Source organism: Ambystoma mexicanum, chromosome 12, assembly GCF_040938575.1.
Source record: "Ambystoma mexicanum isolate Mex_15411 chromosome 12, UKY_AmexF1_1, whole genome shotgun sequence".
Taxonomy (NCBI): Eukaryota; Metazoa; Chordata; class Amphibia; order Caudata; family Ambystomatidae; genus Ambystoma; species Ambystoma mexicanum.
The window spans coordinates 1,010,133,484-1,010,141,653 of record NC_090936.1 but is presented as its reverse complement, the minus strand read 5'-3'; positions in this window follow the sequence as shown (position 1 = coordinate 1,010,141,653).

Sequence of the window (8,170 nt, the reverse complement as noted above, 5' to 3'; positions counted from 1 at the left end):
GCCACGAGACTCCCAGGATTAATGGAAAATGTGCTGCTCGGATGAGATCAAATTGAATGGTTTCGTTGTGATGTAGGATCTTCATCTGCATAGGAGGTGTAGTATGAGTGATAAGGCCCGAGCTGAGTGGTCTACCATCTACACCCTCCACCTTTTGATCCTCGTCTTTTTGCAAACGGCGAATGCCAACCTTTTCCGCCCAAACCAAATCCATAAAGCAACTGGCAGCACCACAGTCCAGTAGTGCCAAAACCTCATAGGACTGCTGAGAGAGGCATAACTCTACTCCAACTACCATAAGACGGTTGTCTTCTGTGGACGGCGTGGGTGTGACTGATAAAGAGATGAAGGGACCAGGAAATCCCCCTCGGTAACTTGTCCCAACTAGTTCCGTGGACTGGCGTTTCCCGAACGTCTTGGAGGCACGTTAGGACAGTCTCTAAGAATATGTTGATTGGATCCACAATACATACACAGGTTGTTCTCTCTGCGTCTTCTTCTTTCTTCCGAGGTAAGTGGCCCTCGGGTAGTCCCAATTTGCATTGGTTCCTCTTTCGACATACAGGTGGGAGAGGGAGAGGGAATCCCAGGATCAGGTGTCGCAGGAAATCCACGCTGTTTTCGACGTTCAGACCGTCGTTCTGAGATGCGGAAGTCCAGCTGAATAACAGTAGACCACAAGTCGGTTAAAGTAGCTGGTCGGTTAACCCTTGCTAATTCATCTTTAAGGTCCTCCCTTAATCCTCTGCGAAAGATGGTGTACTGAGCGTTCTCTTGCCAGCCTGCGTCAGCAGCCACCCGTTTAAAACGGGAGATGTATGACAGAAGATCCGAACTTCCTTGTCGAATATCCAGTAACTGTTCACTGGCGACTACCGCAGACTCTTGCCTTTCAAAAGCCATTTTGAATTGGGCGGTGAACCCGGCATAATCTTGGAGTAAAGGGCTGGCACTGGTCACCAGAGGGGTAGCCCAAGAAAGCACATTACCCGTAAGGTTAGAAATTAGAAAACCTATACGGGCTGAGTCTGAGGCATATGTTTGTGGTCTGAAAGTGAAATAGATTATGCATGCCTCCATGAACTCTTTGAATCTAGCTGGAGAGCCATCGTATTTACCGCAGGCTAAGGGCATGGGAGGCAGATCACTCCGGGACTGTTCGAAGTGATCGACACGCTGCCTCAAAGCAGCGTTTTCGGCTTTCACAGCCTGTAATTCTAATGTCACATTCTGCATTGCAGTGAGCAAATCTTGAACCTGTTCCGAAATAGACATTGTGTTCTCTTCGGGCGTTGCAAACTGTCACAAGTGCTGGGATATAACGGAGAATCCTCCAAATCAGATAAGTCTATGTCCACCTCCCCTTTCTCCTCACCTGTCTCTTCCAGAAGACTTCCTCGTCTGTAGGACTTGTCCTTTGGTCTTTTCTTCTTTGTGAAGAGATACGGTCGTCCGCGGGAAGAAGCCACCCTGATTCCCTGATAAACAGGGAAGCAGCCGGCCCCTGTCCCGAAGATGCCAGGAAGAGAGGAAAAAAGCAGCCGCTTAAAAAAACCTCTCACCGGATGTTGTTGTTAGTGCCGGAGGAGTTGACTGGTGAGTCCGGAATGCAGGTGAAAACAGGAAAGTCTTTCCGATGAAGTCAAAGCTGTAGTATAAGTCCGGGATAGTAGAAGTTGGAGCAGGAGAAGCCCGAGGAACCGGGATAGAAGTACACACCACTGCCAGATACCGGAACGAGATCCGGAAAACAGGAAGGGATAGAGGAGCCCCAAAAGGCACGGGAATCGATAGAACGGAAAAAACAGGGAAATTAAAGGAAGGGGAAGAAGCAGTAGAAAGGAATACTGCTTTAGGTACTGAGTAAATCAGGCAACAGGCAAAAGTACTGGAAACACAGTAGCACGGCAACAAAGCGAAAGAAACAAAGTTGCAACGCACAGAGCCCAGAGAGGGGCGTGGTTAAATACGGAAACAAGAGAAAAGGCTAGACCGTTAAACCAGGAAGTGAAAGGAAAGACACACAGAAGAAAAAGACTAGACCGCCAAACCAGGAAGCGAAAGAAAAAACACACGGAAATTCTAATGGCGCCGCCAACGCCAAGCCTTCCATAACCGCCAGCGACCACCAAAAGACGGCGGCATGACAACCAGTCACAACAGGAACACTGCAACAATGACCAGCGCTGGACTGAAGTAAACTGAGGCTTTTAAAGCTCCTTAACGAGCACACCCCTCAGGTGTGCCACCTGCTGCACCTGCAGCCACAGGTGTTGCCTATCCTCCACCCAACCTTGTCCTGCAAGGGAGGAGGTGAGGCAGAGAGCCAGGCATTCTGGGAAGCATAGTCATTAGATTAACGTAGCATGCTGGCTGCCAAAAACCTGGAATGGATCCGGAAGGGAAGTAACTTGGAAAATAAGGTTTTAGCGCTCCCAATTCATCACAGCACTGTAGCATAAGGTTCGGAGGGAAAGTCCAGTAGGGGATAAACCCCAAATCATGCCCCCAAGTGGTGGGAACGGGAGCGAAGGGAGCGAGCCGTGACAGATGCTAACAACGGGCCCGTTAATGACGGGCCCGTTGTTAGCATCCTGGTCTGCTCTCGGGTGCCAGTAAGGCTGTCTGGTCTGGACCAGACTTCCTTTCCTCGACCCGCGAGCAAACCTGTAATGTGGCGGCCCATTGGCTGAAGTGAAGATGGAGTCTCAAGGTGCCCTTGTGTTTTGTGGCTTGGCACATGGGGAAGGGAATACAGAGCCTTGGTTAGAACTATGGCCCCAGACCACCAGGGGGCGCCGATGGTAATGGCTGCCTGAATCTCGGTGCCATAACCTGCTGGGTGGAAAACAAGAGGAGAAAGAGCTTCCATCGCCACCCACCCTGACCCTAAACTTGCAGAGCAGAGGCTGAAATGGTGAGGAAGGGGTGGGTCTCGAATCTACCATTGAGCCCACCAAGGGACGGCCGGCACAGTAAGGGAGGTGCCGGCGCTCACAACAAGAGCAGCCCAACGCTCACGCCCGTGCGCGGTGGAAGAGCGAGGGATGGCAGAAGTTGATGAAACTGCCCCTGAGGCTCAAGTGAGATAAACCTGCTGTCTCTGGATCCACAGAGAGGACGACCTGGTTAATCTGACCGGGAAGGACACGCACCGGGCCAGCGCCTCGTGGTGGGGGAAGAGTATGCGGCCAGCAAGATGGTGGTGGTGGCCCAGCGCCCTCCAGCAAGACTCGCGCAATGTCACGCCTGTTAAGTCACTTCCCCCCTGCTTTAAGGTACCACCTGTGTCAACTGGCCCTCAAAGGGCACATTATGCATACAGAACCGCTAGACCGTTCTATACGCGATGGAGACTTTTCGATTCACTTCCTGGTAAGCGGCATTTGCAGCCAAGATGCCGTTAGTGTATCATGTGCTTCTAACGATCACGTGTCCCTGATCTGCGTATTTAGCAGCACGTCGGATGACGCTCACTGCTTCTAATTATTGTTCCAGTGTTCGAAGCTACGGTTCCTTTGAATCATTCTCCATTCTCTGTTTCCAGGTACTTTGACAGTGGTTGCTGTCTAGCAACTATTCCTCTGTGAAGCGGATTTATCAACTGCTACCTTGGATTATATCTCGCCGCACCTCGAGCGAGGGATTTGGCTTATTGTGTCTCATCAGGCGCCATCAGACGGCATGCTGCTCCAGCTCCTCCTAGAACGGACCTCAGTCGTTATCAGACGGTGAGCATCCCAGCTCCTCCTAGGACGGATCTTGTTAATTCCCGTGTTACACGAACATTCTTGTCTCAACGCCAGTATTGTCATTACCTTTGCCGGTCTTCATAACGTTCAAGTTCCACTCTGCACCGCCCTACTAAATCACTGCAGTACCTTCCTTAGCTGCTCAGGCAGCTTAATTAGTGCATTAACTTTTCCTCCAATAGCTTTGGATCTGTTTTGTTGGTCTGCTCAAGAACATTTAAACCAGGTGTTATTTCCCTTATTTACTTTGTACACACGTGCACTGAACATTGTGGATGCTATCCAGGGGTGCACCAACCCGGCACTAGTGCGACCCTCGTGCTGTTCGGGATTAGTCGTGTTACTAACCTTCCCATTCAGTCGTTGTTTTCTATTGGATTTACCTGGTGCTTCTTCGCAGGATTCTTTTGGGTTCTACAGATGCCGAAAGGTTAGTGTGATCTTGGATATTGTGATAAGGAACTCGTTATATAAAGAGTGCATACTGATATTCATTTTTCGTTACACAGCCTGCCGATTGTTCGTGATCTGTGCCCTTTCCATTGATTACTCACTCTGGCTGTATTTGCAATTTAGTCAGAGAGTGCCATCAATTGGAAGGTCTTATCTTGACCAGGCCAGACACACCCTGTCCGAGTTCACTATTGGGGCTATTAAGGACCTGGCTATGGCCCACACAACCTGTATCCTTTAACGTGGTCTGCTCAAACGACCTGTATCCTTTTTATGATCCAGGTGAGTTTAACCTAATACGGTGTTCCATTCATGACACGCAAGGAATGCGAGGACCCAGAGGAGGCGGGCGAAGACCAGGGACACATGAGGCCTCAATCGGAACCAGGAACAGCACAAGCAAAGGGGCTGCAAGCCCAGTCTCACCAAGCACAGGACAACAGGCTGTTGGCGAGATCATGGTAAGGTGCTGCACACTAACGGAGGCGAGAGCTCCCCCTCTGCCCCCCCACGGAGACATCTGATGAACAGTGTTAACTCGCTGTGGCTGAGAGGAAGCACAGACAGCCCCAACCTAGTGCCATGGGTGGATGGACTGGAACCGGGGACCAACAGACGGGGCAATTGCAGAGTAGGCACAGAGCCCACAGTGCAGACTGACAAGGCCGTAGGGAACATCAATAAGAGGGGTTGCTGCCCTACAGAAGTTCAGAAGAGATACGGATAGTCAAAGACCCGAAGCCCCAGAATCTAAACTAACTATGGGGGAATCCCGCAATCAAGGAGGACATTGCAGGGATCATGTCTGAAATAAAAGCTCTCTACATGGTTATCCAAACAGCCATCTCTGAACTACGTAGGAAAATGTAGAAGATGGCGGGGAAGGTGGAAAACCTAGAGCACAACCAACTGAATGCGGACCTAGTGGAGATGAGATTGAATGCCAGAATGACTGACATTGAACTCCGAGAAGCAGAGGTGGCCCTAAAACTTGATGACTTGGAAAATGGAGAGTGCAGAACCAACCTACGCATAGTTGACCTGGCCGAAACTGAAGGAAAAACACCAGTCGTGGTCGAAAAGAATCTACAGGACATTTTAAATCTTCTCTACCAAGCGGAAGGAGGGAAAACAGTCCAGATAGAGCGAGCTCACAGAGGAGGAAGATAGTTCAGTGATGGGGCATGCTCCATTGTGGTGAAATTTCTCTGTTACAAAGGGAAAGCAGAAGTTCTATTGAAAGCAAAACAGGTGCAGGAAGTAGAGTACCAAGGATCCAAAGTGAGGCTGTTTCAGGACCTATCAGGCTTCACATTAGGGCGACGAAGGGAATGCCGGCAGCTCATGGGCTCATGGACAAAGGGATCTGATACAGATGGGCATACCCCTTTGCATTGCTGTTTGAGAATGGAGGGGAAGACCACAGAGTCACCACGGCCGAAGAAGTGAAGCAAGTCTTGCAGCACTGAACCGAGGACAGTTACAAGAGAGGTGACGGGTCCGTCCGGCCCACGCACTTGGAGAGAGACCATATCTTACGACCGGCCTCCGCGGCACAAAAGAAGCAAAGTGGGTAGAAAATATGTGAAACTGTGTGATCCCTCGCTGACAAAGCAGACTTGATCACCAAGCAAGGGCTTCCTGAGGCCCATGGTGGTTGGTTTGCTGGGTGGGGTGGGCAAGAGGTTGGAAAACATTTTCAGGAGGGAGTCTCGTTAGGGTGTATGTAGGTTGTTTCACCCAAAGTTCATGGGGTTTTGCTTATTTTTACAGTAGGGAGAGGGGGGACGGAGGGACAGGGGGGAATTAAAGGGTGTTTTGAGGACGGGAGCGAACATAAGGGAAAAAGGTAAAGAGAAGGAGATGGTAGCGGGAGCAAACTAATCCAGGGATGACAGAAGTGACAAAACTGGCGGGAGAGAGAGCCTGCTGCGAGTGGGCACATTGAACGTTAAAGGGATTAACAGCCCGGCCAAAAGGTCTCTTGTGGCTCTAGAATTTGGGAAGACATCCCTGGATGTACGGTTTTTGCAAGGGACCAGATTAAGAGTGGGGGAGGAAAGACCCTTGAGAGGACGTGGGATGGGGCGATCCTATTGGATGGCTGGCCCACTTAAAAAGGGAGGACTGTGCATAGTGCTGCATAGGCGACACACCGCCTGGTCGATCCTGAAGAAATGTCCGTGATGGAGGGAAGGCTACTATTGGTCCATGGAATCGTTGGAGGGGGCATGGTTTATGTTCGCCTCAGTATATATACCCCATCCATGGCCAAAAAAACATTTAATGAGGAGGCATTATCAACAATACTGGCAAGAGATGGGGAACAGTCATACTTGGAGGGGACCTTAACCTTAAGGGAGAGAGTGAACATGTTTAAGAAATGTCTAGAGATCCAGGGCTTAGTAGATGTGTGGAGGATTACACACCCGGGGCAAAAGGTCTACGCATTCTTTTCGGGATTGCACGCAACCTTCACCAGAATAGACTACCTGTTACTGGACAGGTAACGCACATCACGAGTGAGAAACTGCGCTGGTCTGACCACGACATGGTTACCATGGAATTTGACCTAGGGGGGTATGAATAAAATGGATATGAGGTAGCGATGCAATGACTTCCTTTGGAAGGACCCGCTCTTTACCCAGCAGTTGGCGAGTGCGTTTGAAGAATACTTCTGAGTGAACGATAACTGGGAAGTGGGGGAGAACACAATGTGAGAAGTGGGTGAGGCCACCTGGAGGAGCCTTTTGATAAGCAAAGGGGCCAGAAAGAAATGAGAACGAATGTTGCAGGAAGAGAGGCTTTACAGGGAAATTGTTGATCTGGAAGGCAGGTTGCATTAAGAAGGGAATTCTGAGGAGATGGATCTGGGGGGCACAATCGGGAAACTGAATTTTCTAAAGCAAAAGCCCTATGAAAAAGGGGATAAAGCTGATGCCTTATTGGCAGCTAGGCTGAGGGAACAGAGAAGGGTCAGATGGGTGGAACGCATCCAGGGGGTAGCGGAACATTGGGCCACGACCCTGGAGGAAGTGGCGAACCACTTTGCGGGTTACTATGAAGAGCTGTACGAAAGTGAAGGAAAGGGAGAACAGACCGGGATGGAACAACATCTGGAACGGGAAAAGATTGCACAATTGCGTCAAGACGAAAGTGTGCTCCTAGAGGCCCCCTTAACATCTGAAGAAGTGTGAGCGGCCATAGCTAGATTACTTGCGGGGCGGGCCCCAGGGGAGGATGGTTACACTATGGGATTCTCTAAGAGGTTTGAGGGGAGTCTGGCCCCCCACCTGGTCAAACTATTCAATTATTGTCAAACTATTGTCTCGGGAGGATAGCTCAGGGGCAACGTGCTCATCTTGGAAGCAAGACGACACAGAGCAACACAGGTCCAATCCCTGGTTCCGTGCTTAGAAACCTCTGAGTATTAAGTGCGTTATAAATCAACAATTACAATATTACAATATCACATAAGGTAATCAGGGCTGGCCCAAGCCTCATTTGAAAGGGCCCTGATTGTAGTGATCCTGAAAAGTGGCAAAGACCCAGCCAATTGCAAATCATATCGGCCCATCTCCCTCCTAAATACAGATGTGAAAGTGTATACCAGAACGCTAGCTACCCGACTGGAGGGAATCCTGCCCTGCCTAATACACCCAGACCAAGTTGGCTTTCTGAAGGGTAGACTGGGGGGGCTGATGCAATGCGCAAAACCCTGCTGGATATTATGGAACATTCCAGGATGAAAGAGGAGGGGGTCATGTGTTGCTTAGTATCGACTCGGAGAAAGCTTTTGATCGGGTAGAATAGGGGTTTATTTTCACAGCACTTAAGAAATAGGGGTTTGGAGAGCGGTTCCTGAGGGGCATGCAGGTGATATACAAAACCCTGACAGCGAGGATGACAATCAATGGGACAACATCCAGGGAGTTCTTGATGATTGTCTTAGTTCACTGAACATG